This window comes from Bubalus bubalis, chromosome 2, assembly GCF_019923935.1.
Source record: "Bubalus bubalis isolate 160015118507 breed Murrah chromosome 2, NDDB_SH_1, whole genome shotgun sequence".
NCBI classification, from domain to species: Eukaryota; Metazoa; Chordata; class Mammalia; order Artiodactyla; family Bovidae; genus Bubalus; species Bubalus bubalis.
In genome coordinates this window covers 8,912,926-8,930,223 of record NC_059158.1, presented here as the reverse complement: position 1 = coordinate 8,930,223, position 17,298 = coordinate 8,912,926, and the positions used below count along the sequence as shown (strand labels likewise).

The 17,298-nt window shown below is 44.8% G+C and overlaps 1 protein-coding gene across 16 annotated transcripts in view; it reads right to left on the bottom strand.

Moving 5' to 3' along the window:
- Positions 1-17,298, bottom strand: part of PHACTR1 (phosphatase and actin regulator 1) — a 518,881-nt gene that overhangs the window by 217,773 nt on the left and 283,810 nt on the right. The window contains exon 1 of one of the 16 annotated variants that reach the window (XM_006057781.4): positions 9,328-9,618. The exons of the other annotated variants lie outside the window; for them this stretch is intronic. The gene's annotated coding sequence lies outside the window, so the exon portion shown is untranslated. Of the gene's footprint in view, positions 1-9,327; positions 9,619-17,298 lie in introns of those variants that run through there. 16 annotated transcript variants of the gene reach the window in all.

The window sequence follows — 17,298 nt, the reverse complement described above, 5'->3', positions numbered from 1 at the left end:
AATAATGTATTCCTGAATTCCTTTAACCTGATGCTGAAATCTGATATTGCATTAAACTAGTAGACTATTCCATAGGTCTCAGAATAGCAGTACAGAAAACTATATACATGTTCTATCATAAATATTTTCAAGCCACAATCTTAAAACTGACACCTTTCTCAACATCCCCCTATAACATCCTATTACAGGTTAAACAACCTCATAATCATGTAGAACTTGGTGTAAGATTAAGAAGTGCAAACAATGATTTCGTTTTTCTTGCCACCTTTGCTTGGGCAATGGTGAGTTAAAAAGAAAGCCGGTAGTTTTTGAAACTTATTTTAAAGGCATGAGTAATGTCCACACATGGTATGCACCCTAAAAATAAATGAACCTGCTTCAGGTGATATAACCAACGTGCCAGAAATTACCTGGAAAGGTATCTTGGTAGACAGGTAAAACAATCCTTTTCTCACACACTCCAAAAGACTGTCCCCTCCCAGCCGCACATAAATCGGACTAAACCTTAGCTTTAAGGCTTTACCTCAAAAGCTAGCACCAACATGGGGTGGGGGAGAGACCAAAACATTGTACTGCTCTGCTTCTTTAAATGTCTAAATGAAATCTGTTACAATTAAACTAACAGTGGACTTCTATCACTCCAGGATACAGTAACATTCTATGTCCTTCACCTGTACAAAGTGCATGGATTTGCCAAAGCAGAAGACTGAATAACAGTCTTCAGGGGAAACAATAAACCTGTTCAAACTTTGTGTGTGCTCAGTCGAGTCAGACTCTTTGCGGCCCTGTGGACTGTAGCCCTCCAGGCTCCTCTGTCCATGGAATTTTCCAGGCAAGAATATTGGAATAACTGCCACTTCCCACTCCAGGGATTGTCCTGACCCAGATATCGAAGCGAAGGCTCTTGTGTCTTCTGCATTGCCAGTCTGATTCTTTACCACTAGGGCCACCTGGGAAGCCCCATTCCAACGTTAAGGGCCAAATGAGACAAACATCCGTAGGGACCATCACCGTATTTCCAAATTTAACATAATTTGCTGACGTGAGAATATTTGAAATTTAGGCTATCCTGAGAAATCAGGCCTGTATAGGAATAGGTTATTACTGCCTCGGTATGTTGGCCTTGATGTCTCTAGGCGCTGTTTGACCATCAGTCTACACTCGTGGTTCTCAGCTGGGGTGAGGGAGGGAGGGACTTGGGGGAAGACACTGGTAATATCTGGGAGCTTTCTGGTTGTGGCACTGGGGTGGGGCGGGGGGGTGCTACTGGCATCCAGTGGGTAGAGGCCAAGACGCTGCTAAACACCCTCCAATGCACAGGGTAAGCGCCCATAATGAAGAATTATGCGGCCCTAAGTATCAGTGGTGCCAAGGTGGAGAAGCCCTGTTCCCTATAATTCAGAACACATGACTCAGAAGGAGCCAGGCCTGTCAACAAGCTCTGCCTTCACCTCTTGTACGTATTACTGTTGGGTTATTGGCTCAGCACATCTGTGCCTGTTCACTGGGACTGCCCCCAATATGTAAAACAGACTGTGCTGCAGGACCAACAGACAGCCGTTTTGCTTGTTGTGACCTACCTTGTTTGGCTATAATATAAACAGATTGTTTGGAAAAGCAAATGCCTTGACTGGTTTTAAAGTTCCTAGTTTATGAACAATGGATTCCACTTTAGGAAATCATTGATTAACAGAGCCAAGCAATTAATTGGCTCCAAATGTAAAAAAAAAGAAGTCATTTACGTATGCAGAATGCTAAGATCTCCCCCATCAGAATTCCTATTTAACTGAGATTCAGCATGATTCCTAAGTAATTAGTGAGTTATTTTATATTCTTTTTCCTTCTTTTAATTTAAAATTTTATTTTAAAACCTTACATTTTCAACTTTTCTTCCTATTAGCTACAACATATCGAGTGCCACATCCCAGACACTGTGTAAATTATCACTACACGTGAAGTCTGTACTTACAACAATCATTGTAGGTAGAAACTGCAGATACCATTATTATTATTATTAAACTCCAGAAGTCTACAGACAGAAAAAGAGGGCTGCAAATAAAACATGTGACCATAGCACTCACAAGCATGAATTCATTTCTTACAATGCAGAGCAAAAAGAAAAAACCAGGAGGATATAAAGAATAGTATAATAATTGCAATAATGGACACTACATATTGAGTGCTTGCTTACTGTATCTAGGATCAGTGCCAAATGCTTTACTTATACTATCTCATTGACCCTCCCTCCAGTCCTAAGTAGTGGATGCTACCGGAGTCACCATTTTAGAGACGTAGAAATTGAGGCTCAATCAGACCCTCAGGAAGTGGCCCAGCTGGGAACTGGGCCCAGTCACGCTTGAGAGTCTACACCAGGGGTTGGAAAACCATAACCCTTGGTTTAAGTCTGGGTTGCTGCCTGTCTTTTTCAATAAAATGCGACTTTTCGTTTATACATTGCCTATGACTTCACTTTCACTTTTCACTTTCATGCATTGGAGAAGGAAATGGCAACCCACTCCAGTGTTCTTGCCTGGAGAATCCCAGGGACGGGGGAGCCTGGTGGGCTGCCATCTGTGGGGTCACACAGAGTCAGACACGACTGAAGCAACTTAGCAGCAGCAGCAGCATGGCTGCTCTGGGACGACCACAGCAGAGGCGAGGGGTTGCAACAGAGATCGTATGATGAAAGCCTAAAATGTTTACTGCCTGGCCCTTTATGGGAAAAGTTTGCCAACACCATCTAAACTCTTCAACAGTAAGTCACATCAACTCAACATTTGTGCTCATACTCTGAGGCATGGAAGCCCTCTGCTTTCTACTGTCTACGTAAGAAGCTTCCCTTCCTTTCGATAGGACCTTCTAGATCTGTTTTTGTAGCCATCCTGAAGGCTCAAACTATGCTTTTCTTCGGGAAAAGAGTTTACTCGAATCATGGTAATGTTATGCCAAATGCAACTTATGAAATCTGATTTTCTCAGTCTGAAGTCATTAAAAAACAAAAACAAAACAAAATTATTGATCTTTTACTGGGAACACATTATGTGCCAGGAATACAAAAACATATAAAACAGCATCTTGCCCTCAAGGAGCTCAGAGATGCGGGGAAAGAGAGAGCAGAGTGGCTTCCTGTGCCTGGGACTTCAAGGAGAGGGTCTCTCTTCCTGGGCCAACCAAGGTCTCAAAAGGAAAACATTTGAAAACCCATTTCTTTTAAAGAATAAAGGTCTCCATTATAATAAATAACAGAACTAGGTCTGATTTGCCTAATAAGTAGAACTATCGTTCAGACACAGTGTGACAGAGATAAACAGGATGTATAAGCTTAGCCTCTGCAGGTCACAGGTGAGAAAACCAAGAAGTACATAAGTGTACCCAGTGATGAGAGGAGATAATGATGCCAAAAGGCCTAGCAGCTGAGTGTCGATAATGTGCTCCAGGAGCTGCAAAGCTGAGTACTTGGTGACTGGCACACATTTGCCATATTTGTGGCAAGATAATGAATCTTTCTAAGCCGCAGTTTCCTCATCTGGAAAATGGTGACTGCATTCAGAGGTCACCATGGGGAATGAGCTGATGTATGGAAAGTGCAGAGAGCAGAGCCTGGATCGTTGTCAGTATAACAGAAGTATGCACTATTATGAAAACTAAAAATGAGGCATGGAGAAGTGTCAGTCGCTCAGTTGTGCCCAACTCTTTGTGACCCCGTGGACTGCAGCCTGCCAGGCTCCTCTGTTCATGGAATTCTCCAGGCAAGAATACTGGAGTGGGTTGCCATTTCCTCCTCCAGGGGATCTTCCTGACCCAGGGATTAAACCCATGTCTCCTGCATTGCCGGCATATTCTTTACCATCTGAGCCACCAAGAAAACCATGGAAATGAACGAAATGAACCAAAATCTTTAAATGGGCCCATATTCTACCCTGTTCCTAAGAGCCCAGCCTGACTTTCTTTTACACCCAATGCCCTTCTCTGTTGCAGAGAAGGCCATGGGAAGGGAGCACCGGTTTTCCAAGCTTTGTGTTGGACACTGTGGAGTAACTCTCTTCTTTATCCCTTCAGCCTTTATTTGCTACTGTCAAGAAACATCTCTGCACCCCTTTCTGCTCCAGTCCTATTGCGACTACCCTTGGCCAAGTACAGATCATCACAACTGTATTGTTCGATCCTGTTCAGCACCACCCCACCCCACCTGCAACCCATTTGCTCATGCCTGCTGCAGAGCTGCAGAGAAGGAAATGGCAACCCACTCCAGTGTTCTTGCCTGGAGAATTCCAGAGACAGAGGAGCCTGTTGGGCTCCTGTCTATGGGGTCGCACAGAATCGGACACGACTTGATGCGACTTAGCAGCAGCAACGTATATACTCACGCTTCCTTCCCCTCCTTGTTCCTGCTCTCTGAATCCTCCCACTTAGGATTTCTGCCTTCCTGACTTCTGCCAATCCACCAGCCCCCTTCACACAGATGCCCCTCCTGGGCTTTAGTCCACGCTGATCTCGAGCTTTGGTGACCCCACTCAGGCTTGGTACCCCTCACACCCTGGCCCTTCATCAGTGATTCCTTTTTATTAAGATTTTTTACATGTGGACCATTTTTAAAGTCTCTATTGAATTTGTTACAATATTGCTTTTTTTTTTTTTGCCTCTTAGGCATGTAAGGGTCCTAGGTCCCTGAACAGGGGAGCCCCCTGAATTACTGGAAGGCCACGTCTAAACCACTAGATCGCCAGAGAAGTCTCCTTAATCAGTGACTCTTAACCCAGGAGCAACTTTGCCCTCTTTCCCCCGGGGCTGGGGGGCAGACATTTGGCACTGTCTGGAAACATTTTTGGTTGTCACAAGTGGGAAGTGGGTGTATGAAGGCTGTGTTTAAATATTTTCTGTATTTGATGATGCTCTGCCATCCTGGGGCCTGGAGAGACCGCCCCTCCCAGAACTAGCTAATTCCTAGAGATAGTAAGCAATTTGCCTGCAAGAGCACTTTTCCGAGGCAAACCTAGTAATCAAAAGCTTATCCCCCAACCCTCTCCTGGATCTAACTCTCACACACCAAGTGAATATTTCCTCTGCCCTCAATCACCCCAGGGCCAGGTACTGAACAACTAGAGACCATGGTTATAACCATGAGCCAGTCAAAATCATTCAAACGAACCAATCCTAAACTCGCTCAAATTCACCTACCTTGATTCGCCCGTTCTTTTCCAGCAAAAAGCACGATAAAAACTCTGGGCTGTAGTATCTCTGGGTCCTGCCTCCTGGCCCTCCCTGTGCGTCCCCGGGGACACCCTGCATGGTGCGTGGCATGCTGCTTGCTTTCAGCAACTCTAATACTCCGTTCTCTCAAAGGCAGTTACCTTCTTGTCTGTCCTCCTACCAAATTAAAAGTCCCAGGTGCATCTGAAGATGTTAGTGATGGATGCTACTGGTACTTAGTGGACAGAGGCCAGCGTGTGTGTGCTCAGTCGTGTCCAACTCTTTGCAATCCCATGGACTGTAGCCGGCCGGGCTCCTCTGTCCATGGAATTCTCCAGGCAAGAATACTGGAGTGGGTTGCCATTTCCTTCTCTAGGGGAACTTCCCGACCCAGGGATTGAACCCACGCCTCCTGCTTGGCAGGCGGATTCTTTACCACTGAGCCACCTGGGAAGCCAGAACAGAGGTCAGGAATGCTGCTAAATATTCTACAGTGTACAGAATACCACTCCCCGCCGCCAACAAAGGCATATCCAGTCCAAAATGTCAGTAATCATGAGGCTGAACAACATGGACCTGAAATGTTCCACATATGGAGACCCAGATCTCTAGAAGCTCCAGCCCTGCTGCACAGTTCAACCTTCTAGCCTAACTTGGGAAACTGAAAAAGTACCTAATTGCTGGACTCACTGAAACGAAGGTATAATAACTTGCATTCATAGCTCTTTTAGTCAAAAATCACTGAATAATACATGTTCAGCAAAAGTGAAAGTATTTCTTTGCAGTTAACATGAAGCTTAATGCCAGTAGCTTCCGGTCAGAAAGAAAAATTCATGACCGAAACTCATTGTTCTGTAGGATTCTGTATCTTTCGCAAGAGGGAAGCAATCCATCAATGTAGCATTTCTATGGGAAAATTCTGAAGCCACACATGAATTCTTCTCTAGGACATTCATCACCTGTGATCCTCCCCACCCCCCAAGGAAAAAAACAAAACAAAACAAAACAAAACAAAACACTGTGTATGATGAAATCAATCTGGGTAAATAAGTATAAACACTCTGTTCTTGAAGTTTCTCTAAGCACGTGGGCACACCAAGGCTCAGAGATTAAACCAATCTACTTAACTTTGTTCAGCTCAGTTTTTTTCCAAATTAGCTTGGTCTTGAAATTTTTTACATACCATCTATTACCATCCCATGGAGCATGTGTTCTGTGGAACACATTCTGGAAAACATCTCATTAAAACTGACAACAATTCCTAACACTGAAGGTCAGGACTTGAGTGCTAAAGTTTCTCACGCTGTAATCAGAGCTGCTTTGAGAAGTTCAATAGCAGAGGTGCGTGAGGCAGCCTCCTTTACAGGCGGAGGTCTTTGGCAGGAAGTTCAGTGGTTCTGCGGGTCTCGGTTGGAAGGGCACAGACCCTGGAATCTGGATGGACCGTAATTTCCAAATGGCAAGGGAGACCTTGTCTTTTCTGCCTTATTACCGTCTAAAAAGGATGGACCTCAGTATGCGTGTGCGCCAGGCAGAAAATGTATTATTTTCCCACAAGCGATACAGGTAATTTAAACTTTTGTGTGTCAGAAAAAGTGAATAAAATGGACCCTGCATATCCATAAGGAAGGAAAGGGAGTAAATTAAGAGCCAAGGCGGAGGTACCAAGCACCCTGATTAACCCATCTACTTCCTGACTAGTCCATAATCCCCACTCTGACCGCTTTTTATCCCCAAGTCACAGGCATATTTGTGCACTTAAAAGTCTGTGATACCTACGGATTCAGCGGGACAGCAGAGGACTGCATTCTGAAGAGGCTCCTTCTCCCTAGGGGCCTTGGCCCACCCCTCTGGCCTGATGGGAGAGCCTTAGTCTTTTGGGGGGACCAGCCGTGGGTAAGGTGCTGGGTCTACGGATTCAGCGGGACAGGAGAGGACTGCATTCTGAAGAGGCTCCTTCTCCCTAGGGGCCTTGGCCCACCCCTCTGGCCTGATGGGAGAGCCTTAGTCTTTTGGGGGGACCAGCCGTGGGTAAGGTGCTGGGGTCTCTGGCCTAGCCTTCAGGAGCCTGCTCTTCTGAAAGCACACTGCTCTGTGACCTGCAAGTCTGCAGAGGGCCCGGCTGGGTGTGCGGGAGGCCACGCACAGCCGGAAGCAGATGGCAGAGTCATCTGTTCATGGAGCTCAGGGAAGCCCTCTGCTCTTTCACCTTGAGAGAACGTGACAATGGTTCTCCCCGTCCCGCAAGCTCCTCAGCCTGTCTGGCTCCGCATCCTTCCACCAACCATCACCACGGACCCCAGAGAGAATACAAGGAGAAAAGACAGACGCAGGCCCTTCATCCCTTTTGAATGTGGGAGCTGGCACCACAGACTGAAAACCACAACACCGCCCCCCACCCCTGCCGTGTTTTCTATTCTTGAAAAATTTCCAAAAGCCTTCTAAAGATTCTCAAGACCCTCTGGAAGAGCAAGCATGATCCACCTCTCCTTTCCCCGCTTTCACAAGGAGCGAAACCGAGGTCAAGACTGAATTTGTTTGAGGCCAGTTTGTATCGAGGCTACTGGCACCAGGACTTAGGAGCTGGGTTCCCAGAGGGTGCTTTGTTTTCCTAACCCTCCCCTGGAGGCTGCTAATTCCTGCTGTCTGGAAAACACTGCCAGGAATTGCACTCTTAGGATTCTGCAATAAAAATAAGCCGTGTTTGCTTTCTAAAAGCATAGTGGAAACACTCCCAGTTAAATCTCACAATAATTTATGGCTATGATATTTTCAAAGTAACTTTGTGTCATTTCATTCATGGTGAACTATGTACTTTGAGCGAGTCACACACTGACCCATCTACTTACGGTTTAAATGCTAAGTGTCATTCCTATTTGGTCCTCAACATTTGCTTATAAATCTAATGGTGAATTTCAACAAGTTTCCATCAACAGTGTTAGAGACAGATACGTGCTCAGTCGTGTCCAGCTGTCTGCGACTCCATGCACTGTAGCCTGCCAGGCTCCTCTGTCTATAGGATTTTTCAGGCAAGAATACTGGAATGAGATGCCATTTCCTCCTCCAGGGGATATTCCCAACCCAGGAATCAAACCCATGTCTCCTGAGCCTCCTGCATTGGCAGGAAGATTATTTACCACTGAGCCACCTGTTAGTTCAGTTCAGTTGCTCAGTCGTGTCCAACTCTTTGCAACCCCATGGTTTGCAGCACTCCAGGCCTCCTGGAGTTCACTCACACTCATGTCCATTGAGTTGGTGATGCCATCCAACCATCTCATCCTGTCCTCCCCTTCTCCTCCCGCCTTCCATCTTTCCCAGCATCAGAGTCTTTTCAAATGAGTCAGTTCTTCACATCAGGTGGCCAGAGTACTGGAGCTGCCTGTTAGAGAGGAAGCAAAAAGGACTGGCCACCTGGTCCAATTTCATTTTCAGCAGTTGTCTTTTTTACAGAGGTGACTATTAATGTCGACATGAAATTAAACATTCCTCTTGAAATAATCTGAAGCTAAAGAGTTTCTATTAGAACCCATTTATACATGATGCCATGCAAATCTTCACCAAATATATACATCTTCCCCCAAATTAACTCTACTTTAGGGTGGACCATACACATACACACACGAAAGAAACCGATACCTTATCTGGTTATACCTTATTTATGTCAGAAGCTGCTCTATTAGCTGTTTCATCATCTTTATAAGATAAAGTTGAGCATATATAATGTCCCCAGTTATGAGTTGATGTTTATATTCTAAAAATGCAGTAATCGCTCTACACTGTATCTCATCTAAACGGAGCAGAGAACAACTTTTAAACGGGAAAGCTTGGAGATCCCCTGGTGGTCCAGTTGTTGAGACCTTCCCTTTCAGTGCAGGGGGTGTGAGTTCCATCCCTGGTTGGGGACCTAAGATCCCACATGCCTTGGGGTCAAAAAACCAAAACATAAGACAGAAGCAATACTGTCGCAAATTCAATAAAGACTTAAAAAATGGTCACTATCAAAAAAATCTTAAAAAAAAAAAAAGTCAACTGGAAAGCTTTAGGACTCTAGGACACTCTGAGAGGGTAGCCCTGCGCAAACCAGAGCCATCCCCCCTTTTATCTGGTTTATACATGAGGGTCTTCTAAGATACTCACAAGTTTCTTCTTCCAAAGGGTAACTCTCGTCCTTATGTCCCTGGTCTTTATTTTTAGCTCTTGAACACAGATGCTCCTTTTCCTACGTATTCCCTCTTCTGTATTCTTGGAAAACGCTGAAAAACTGACCGAGGCACACAGCCCAATGACTACAACACTCGCCAGTAACCCAAGTTACATCTGTCGTCTGACCACAAGACACTTGCATTCCTGTTCACGATTCCGCCTCAAAGACAGGGAAGAAGGATGGGAGGGGTCCCGTGGCTCATTACTTCTGCTCCCACTGCAAAGGGCGCTGTCGGCTGCAAATATGAAAACCTGCTCCTCTGTCTTCCGTTTTACTTCAGGCGGTGGCGTTCTGACCACAGGCTGCTTCTAGGGCATGAATAATTCATACCATGGCTAACTGGAAATTGTAGCGTACTCTTCAATGTGGATACGCAAATAACAGGGCTCTGGGCCAGCAGAAAGGTTCACTGTGTGTTCATCTGGGGGGACGATAAGCTTCTGTCTGGGGACTGTTTGGCTTCTTTAGGGACTCACGGATCAGTGACTCACTGAGATTTGGAGAGGGCGAGTCTTGAATATGTAGCAAATCCATCCTAGCACCCATAGCCAAGATCAGCTTCTGGAAACAGCCTTTCATCATGGGGAGTAGCCGAGTTCATCAGATGAGTAAGTTTCCAAACATATAAACATTAACCCCAGTATCTGCTGCATATGGCAGACAAACACTTGCCCATAAACAGACTTAAGTCTCTCAAGAAATAACCCCCAGTTCTGCTCTGTGGCCAGCTTGTCAGTGATGGACGGTCATTAACTATGTGGCAGATTGCATTCCTCGCTCTGTGCCAGGGAATCCTGGTGCCAACTCTCACTGAGAGCACCTTCAGAATCTGGAGGTCTCACTACAGAGCAGCTCCCCAAAATTCCAGCCCAAACCAGGTATGGAGTGTGGTAGGCTGTGACACCCTTTTAAAAGTGGATTTCCTACCACTGGAAGGATTAAACCAGCCTTCACTTTTCCCTGTTCTTGCTTGCTCCTCTTTCTGCTCATAACCTTGGAGCAATACTACTGTTTAAGAAAGCCACCTCAAGGGCAGCTGGTGCGTCACTGAAGACTGAACTTGACGTAGCAGTCAAGACTGAACTTGACATAACACAAAAACTGAGGTAAATGGGCAAGAGAGGTAGACGGTGACAGTCCTAAAAATGAAAACTGAAGAACGGAGCTTCATTCCCCTCCCAAGAGTCATCGCTGGGGTTACAGCTTGTTTAGAAGCTAATTATTTGATTTTATAATTACTTTTGTGGGTTGCAAAATAATTACCGTGGAGGCAAGTCTCCATGTGCCAAAATAGCAGAGGCGATTGTTCTAAAGTTCACACCGAAACAATAACAGCGTCAAGACAGCATGCTGTTAGGTGGGGATTAGAAATACATCCCCTTTGTCACATGCGCTTGCCTGAAGCCCACATAAAGGTCACGGTGGGGGTGGGGAGCGCAAAGATACTCCACGAACCCAATTCGGATGAGTTGTTTCTTTTTAGGTTGATTTTCATTTTAAACCTGTCCCTCTGCCTACACCAGGACATCACGGAGCCTTTGAAAAAGAGTAACACTGCAGTTCTGGTGAATGATATAGACAAGTGATTGAGTCCCTTTCAATCCTAAGATTAGACATGTTGTTAAGATGGTCAATAGCAGTACTTCCTAATTACAGGAACGGTGATGTATCAGGCATTGGCAACATTCTTCTGATAAAGGCCAGAGCAAATATTTCAGGGTCTGCAGATCTCTGCTGCAGCTCCTCAACCCAGCAGCTGTGCGACAAAAGCCATGCACAATCACGCATGGATGAGCTCCAACAAAATTTTATTTATGGACACCGACATCTGAATTTAGTGTAAGTGTCTTACATCATGGAATAGTCTTTTTCTTCTGATTTCTGTCAGTTGTTGTAATTGTAAAGAAAAAAAAAAAACCCTTCCTTCTCTGCTGTGAAAACAGAGGGCTCACAGACCACAGTTTACTAATCCCTGATGTAGTTGGGTTTCAGACAACTCAGCATCTTCAGGGAGGAGAAATAATGATCTCACAGGTGGAAGAAACCCAGGTCAGAGGTGACTCAAGAGCAGGTAGAGCACAGATATAATTATCTCTCTTAATAATCCTCCAGGGCGACTATCATCCAAAACACACATAACTTCCTCTTTTGCTTTTCAATGAATTCAGTTTGTTTTCCATGTTCTTTTTCTTCCTGAATTTTCCAGAAGCAATCACTTTCACATTTCATTAATCACTTTAAGAAGTGAAACTTCACTGGCTAGAACAGTAGCCTCGTGTGTGTGTGTGTGTGTTTCTGTTAGTCACTCAGTTATGCCTGACTCTTCGACCACATGGACTGTGGCCCACCAGGCTCCTCTGTCCATGGGATTTCCCAAGCAAGAATACTGGAATGGGTTGCTATTCCCTTCTGCAGGGGATCTTCCCGACCCAGGGACTGAACCCGCATCTCCTCCATCGGTAGGTGGGTTCTTTACCACTGAGCCACCAGGGAAGCCCAGTCTCCTCTTAGAAGTTCACATCTCAGAAGGAGCCAACCAAGGCTGCAGAGGTGGAAGCAGAGGGCTAGCCCAAGTACAGCAGCATCAGCAGGTGACGTGGAGGAAGACATGACCACTGCTGCTGTTTCCTCTTCCCTAAGATGGGCACAACAGGATTTCCAACCCTAAAATGTTCCCATGATTACAAGAAAATAACATGCGCAAACTTTAAAGTGTAACATAATGTATGTAAGTGTCTAGGTTTTCTCAACTTACTGGCTTTAGCTGACTGAATCAACACTCTTCTTGACCACCGAATCTCACTTCCTCTCTTAGTAATCCTCCCGAGTGACTATAATCCAAAACACAGATAACAGCAACCATTGGAAAGATGTAGTGGAATAGGACTTTATCTTCACTGCTGTCGGAATGTACAAGGGTGCAGTCACTTTGAAAAAGAAACGGGCAGTTCCTCAAATGGCTAAATAAGGTGTTAACATATGATCCAGCAATTCTAGTCTCAGGCATATACTCAGAAGAAACGAAAACAGACGTCCACACCAAAACATGTGTGTAATGTTCGAAGCAGAAGTTTTGATCACAGCCAAAAAATGGAGAGAACACAAATCACCATCCACGGACTGGTGAATAAGCAAAACGTGTCATATCCATATAATAATTCGGTGATAAAAAGAAATGAAGTGCTTATGCATGTTCCAGCATGGATGAACATGAAAATGTTATGCTACGTGAAAGAAGTCAGTCAAAGAACTACATATTGCCTGATTCCATTCATATGAAATGTCCAGAATAGGGAAAGCTATAGAAACAAAAATAGATTAGTAGTTGCCTAAGGCTAGGGGAGACAAAATGACTGGAGAGATTCACTGAGGGGAGCAGGCTTTCTCTTGGCGGTAATGAAGATGTCTCAACACTGCCTGTGGTGACCGAGAACCACCTTGTGAATCTGCTGCTGCTGCCGAGTCGCTCCAGTCGTGCCCGACTCTGTGCGACCCCACAGACGGCAGCCCACCAGGCTCCCCCGTCCCTGGGACTCTCCAGGCAAGAACACTGGAGTGGGTTGCCATTTCCTTCTCCAATGCATGAAAGTGAAAAGTGAAAGTGAAGTCGCTCAGTCGTGTCCGACTCCCAGCGACCCCAAGGACTGCAGCCCACCAGGCTCCTCCGCCTGTGGGATTTTCCAGGCAAGAGTACTGGAGTGGGGTGCCATTGCCTTTTCCAAAAAGCCATCAAATTGTACACTTTAAATGGGTGAACTTTATGGTGTGTGAATCATATCTCAATAAAGTAACTAATACTCCAATGACCTTTTTCACAGAAATGAAAAAAAAAAAATCCTGAAACATGTATGGGACCACAAAAGACCCCAAATAGCCAAAGCAATCTTGAGAAAGAGGAGCAGAATTGAAGGGACACTTCGTGATTTAAAGCGTATTACAAAGCTATGGTAATCAGAACAGTACAGTACTGTCACAAAACAGACACAGATCAGTGGGACAGAACAGACAGCCAAGAAATAAATGCATGCATATTTGGTCAGTTAGCTCACGACAAAGGAGCCAAGAGTATACGAGGAGGAAAGGGCAGTCTCTTCAATAAGTAGAAAACCGAACAGCTACATGCAAAAGAATGAAACTGAATCCCTGTTTTACGACCTACACAAAAATGAAATCTTCATGCCCCCTCTCTGCCATGTCTTAAAACTCTAAACACCTATTCATGCCCGAAAACATTCTCACCATTAATATCAACTACAGAAATGAATGTTGGGGACTAGCAAATAGGTTCTGAACCTTGCCCTCTCAATAAAGTCATATGTATATATTTTATCTATTGATCTTTTTAAAATCTCCTTTAGATATATGGGTATATTTTAAGCTATGCTGCTGCTGCTAAGTCGCTTCAGTCATGTCCGACTCTGTGCGACCTCAGAGACGGCAGCCCACCAGGCTCCCCCGTCCCTGGGATTCTCCAGGCAAGGACACTGGAGTGGGTTGCCATTTCCTTCTACAATGCATGAAAGTGAAAAGTGAAAGGGAAGCCGCTCAGTCGGTCCGACTCTTAGCAACCCCATGGACTGCAGCCAACCAGGCTCCTCCGCCCATGGGATTTTCCAGGCAAGAGTACTGGAGTGGGGTGCCATTGCCTTCTCCAATTTTAAGCTATAGATTTTTACAAATATTTTAAAAATATCTTCTAAGCTGAGTGAATATTTATAGATGTCTGTGAGTCAGAAAGATATTAGAGCAGGAGAAATTAGCAAAACTACTTACAAGTTCAAAGTCATGCTGAAACGAAGGCAAACTGAATTGCTGGTACTTGAAACGTTTACGGGGCCTTTGTATGCATATACCAGAATAGCAGAGTCTTGGTCTTTTGACACTTGCTGCTCAAGGTCCTGAAATGGCCATTCTTGGTTATGAGCGTCGGACCCAGGTCCCTTCTCAACCAGTCCCTGCTTAACCTCTGCCGGCAACACCCTCATAAAACGTATACAAATTTGCTTCAGTATAATGCAGGACTGGGGGAATACATGAGGAATCTATACAGATCATTATCCTCTTCTGTCCACACTTGTATGTGTGCAGTTTTTCATAATCGTTTTTAAAAAGGTAACTCCATCATGCTACCTCTGCTTAAAAATCCCTGTACTACCTTCGGTGTTGCTGACCTAAAACAAATAGACTGCTGGTAACTTCTCCAGCAAAAAGATAGATTCAGTCAGGATCAGCAGAGAAATTCAACTGGAAGTCTACAACCCGTGAAAGTCCCAGAAAGGGGGCCACTTTTACAAAAGGGAAAAGGAAGTTGGGAGGACTTAGCCAACAAAGAGTCCATGGCTTTTCACTGGCTGAATCCCCGCCAGGAAAGAGTCTGTTTTCTCCCTGTTGGGCTCTGCTATCCTCCCAGGGTGTGACAACGCCCCAGTTTGGTCTCCCAACTCTATGTCATTGAGACTTCTGTTTATTAATAAATATTTTTACAGTGCTCCCTGGATGAAATCTGAACTCCTTCGTAAATTGTACGAAGATTTTCCAGATTTCTCTCTTGCCCAAGTCAGGCCTGACACCCTCTACTTTCTGCCTCCAAAACAACACCTGCCCTTCACATACACTTTTAAAAACTTCTTTGCATCTGTCTGTCTACCTATTGGAGAAGGCAATGGCACCCCACTCCAGTACTCTTGCCTGGAAAATCCCACGGATGGAGGAGCCTGGTAGGCTGCAGTCCATGGGGTTGCTAAGAGTCGGACACGACTGAGCGACTTCACTTTCACTTTCCACTTTCATGCATTGGAGAAGGAAATGGCAGCCCACTCCAGTGTTCTTGCCTGGAGAATCCCAGGGACGGGGGAGCCTGGTGGGCTTCCATCTATGGGGTCACACAGAGTCGGACACGACTGAAGCGACTTAGCAGCAGCAGCAGTCTACCTATCTCCCTGTGCTACATTATAAGGTCTTTGACCACAAAGACCATACTGTCTCACTGACTTTTATATTCCCAATGCTTAACCTGGCACATAAAAATGCTGCACAAATATATCACTGGGAAAAAATGAACTGCCCCAACATATGTTTCTGGACTACTGCATGTCATTTCTGCCACATTCCACTAATTCTACCTGTTGAACCTCTCCCTGTTTCTGAGTTAAGTTATGCATGCATGTGTGCTAAGTCACGTCAGTCGTGTCCAACCCTATGGACTGTATGTAGCCTGGCAGGCTCCCTTGTCCATGGGATTCTCCAGGCAAGAGTACTGGAGTGGATTGTGCTCTTCTGTAGTTTAAATCATTTGCACATTGTTTTCCTCACCGACATGCCCTTCCTTCTTTACCTGAGAAAACGCCTCCATTAGGTTCTTGTCCAAATATCACCTCCTCCAGGAAGCCCGCCTGCCTTACTTACACAGTTAATGGCTTCCTCCAACTTAGCCGTTTATTTTCCTGTTGCAATATTTGGTTATTGTACCTATTGGTATCTGAAAGGGTCTATCACTTTCAACACACATATGCTGCTAATTTCATAACAAATGTTTAAGAGAATCAATCAATAGTTCAGTTGGAGGAATTCAGTCCACCCTCTGTATCACAGATGTAAAACCCACAGGTGTGGAAAGCAGATTGCATTTTTTGCCCTAGGCCATTTTATACAAGGTACTTGAGCATCCCTGGATTGTGGTACCCATGGAGGGTACCTGAAACCAATCCCCTGCAGATACTGAAGGATGACTGTATATGATACTTTTAACAGGATTTTAACAGCCCACCTTTGTTAGAATTTCCCTGCTTTGTACACCCCTTCCTAACACCCCACTAAGTCCTTTTTCACTTCTCTTCACTACTGTCTCAGCACGTGCCTTTCTTTTCAGGATTCCAGCCTTTATATAACCTGCCCAAGTTAGAGCCTTTTCCAGGCCCTCCCGACTTTAAGGAGGCAGATTCCCAACTCTACCCCTTGCTTCAGGCCATCCCATAGCTCTCCCTTTGCCTCTGAGCGTCCTTCCAGCCCATGTCAATAGAATTCTGCAATAACTACTTCATCCCGCTGTTCACGTTTCCTCTTCAAGATCTCACCTTGCCTATTTTTTTTGATTACTCTACTGACCAAAAAGTGCTCAGTCATTGTAAATTTAGACATAGGCATGAGCCCTTTCATCTAGAACGAGCGGGTCATGATTGTTAAAACTCTAAAACCACCACAGCAGAATAATTTTGAAGTGCACAACGCTGAAGGGGGCTCTTCTCCAATCTCACTTTTCCTTGCTTTTATTAGAAAGATACGTTTTCACTGTTAAATACAGAGTAGAAATGATGCTTTCATCTTGGACCCAATCCAGGGATGTTTAATTACAGAAGAGACCAAGGAATGCACAATAGCAGGAGGAAAAATACAAGACAAAATTGAACTTGGCGGTAACAATACAGATGATAGTAATCACAGCTAATATTTTTCCAGCACCTTCTCTCGCCAGGCACCATGCTAAATGCTTCATACCAATTATCTCATTTAATCCTCACAACTCCATGCAGTAGATAGTATCATGGCATCCTAAAGTCACCCAGCTAGCAAGGGGAGGAGCCATTATTTGAAAACAGGCAATGAGGTTCCACGAGTCAGCTCTGGACCACTATTAGAAATTTCGTGCTTCATCAAGGGACAGGTACTGTTAGCAACCCCAACACCAAATGGTTGGATCTCGGGGGACTGCTCACCTCATCTTTATGCACCTCAGTTTCCTCATCTGCAAAAGGAAGGATTTGACCCACAGAAACTAGTAAAGCACTGCTTTCCAAAAGGCTGTCTTACGGAATGAAACTTACAGAGTAACTCAGAAGTATTAGGACAAATTGTTTTTGTTCTAAAAGTTCACACTAGAAGCCATTAGAAGACATGTTAAATATTTC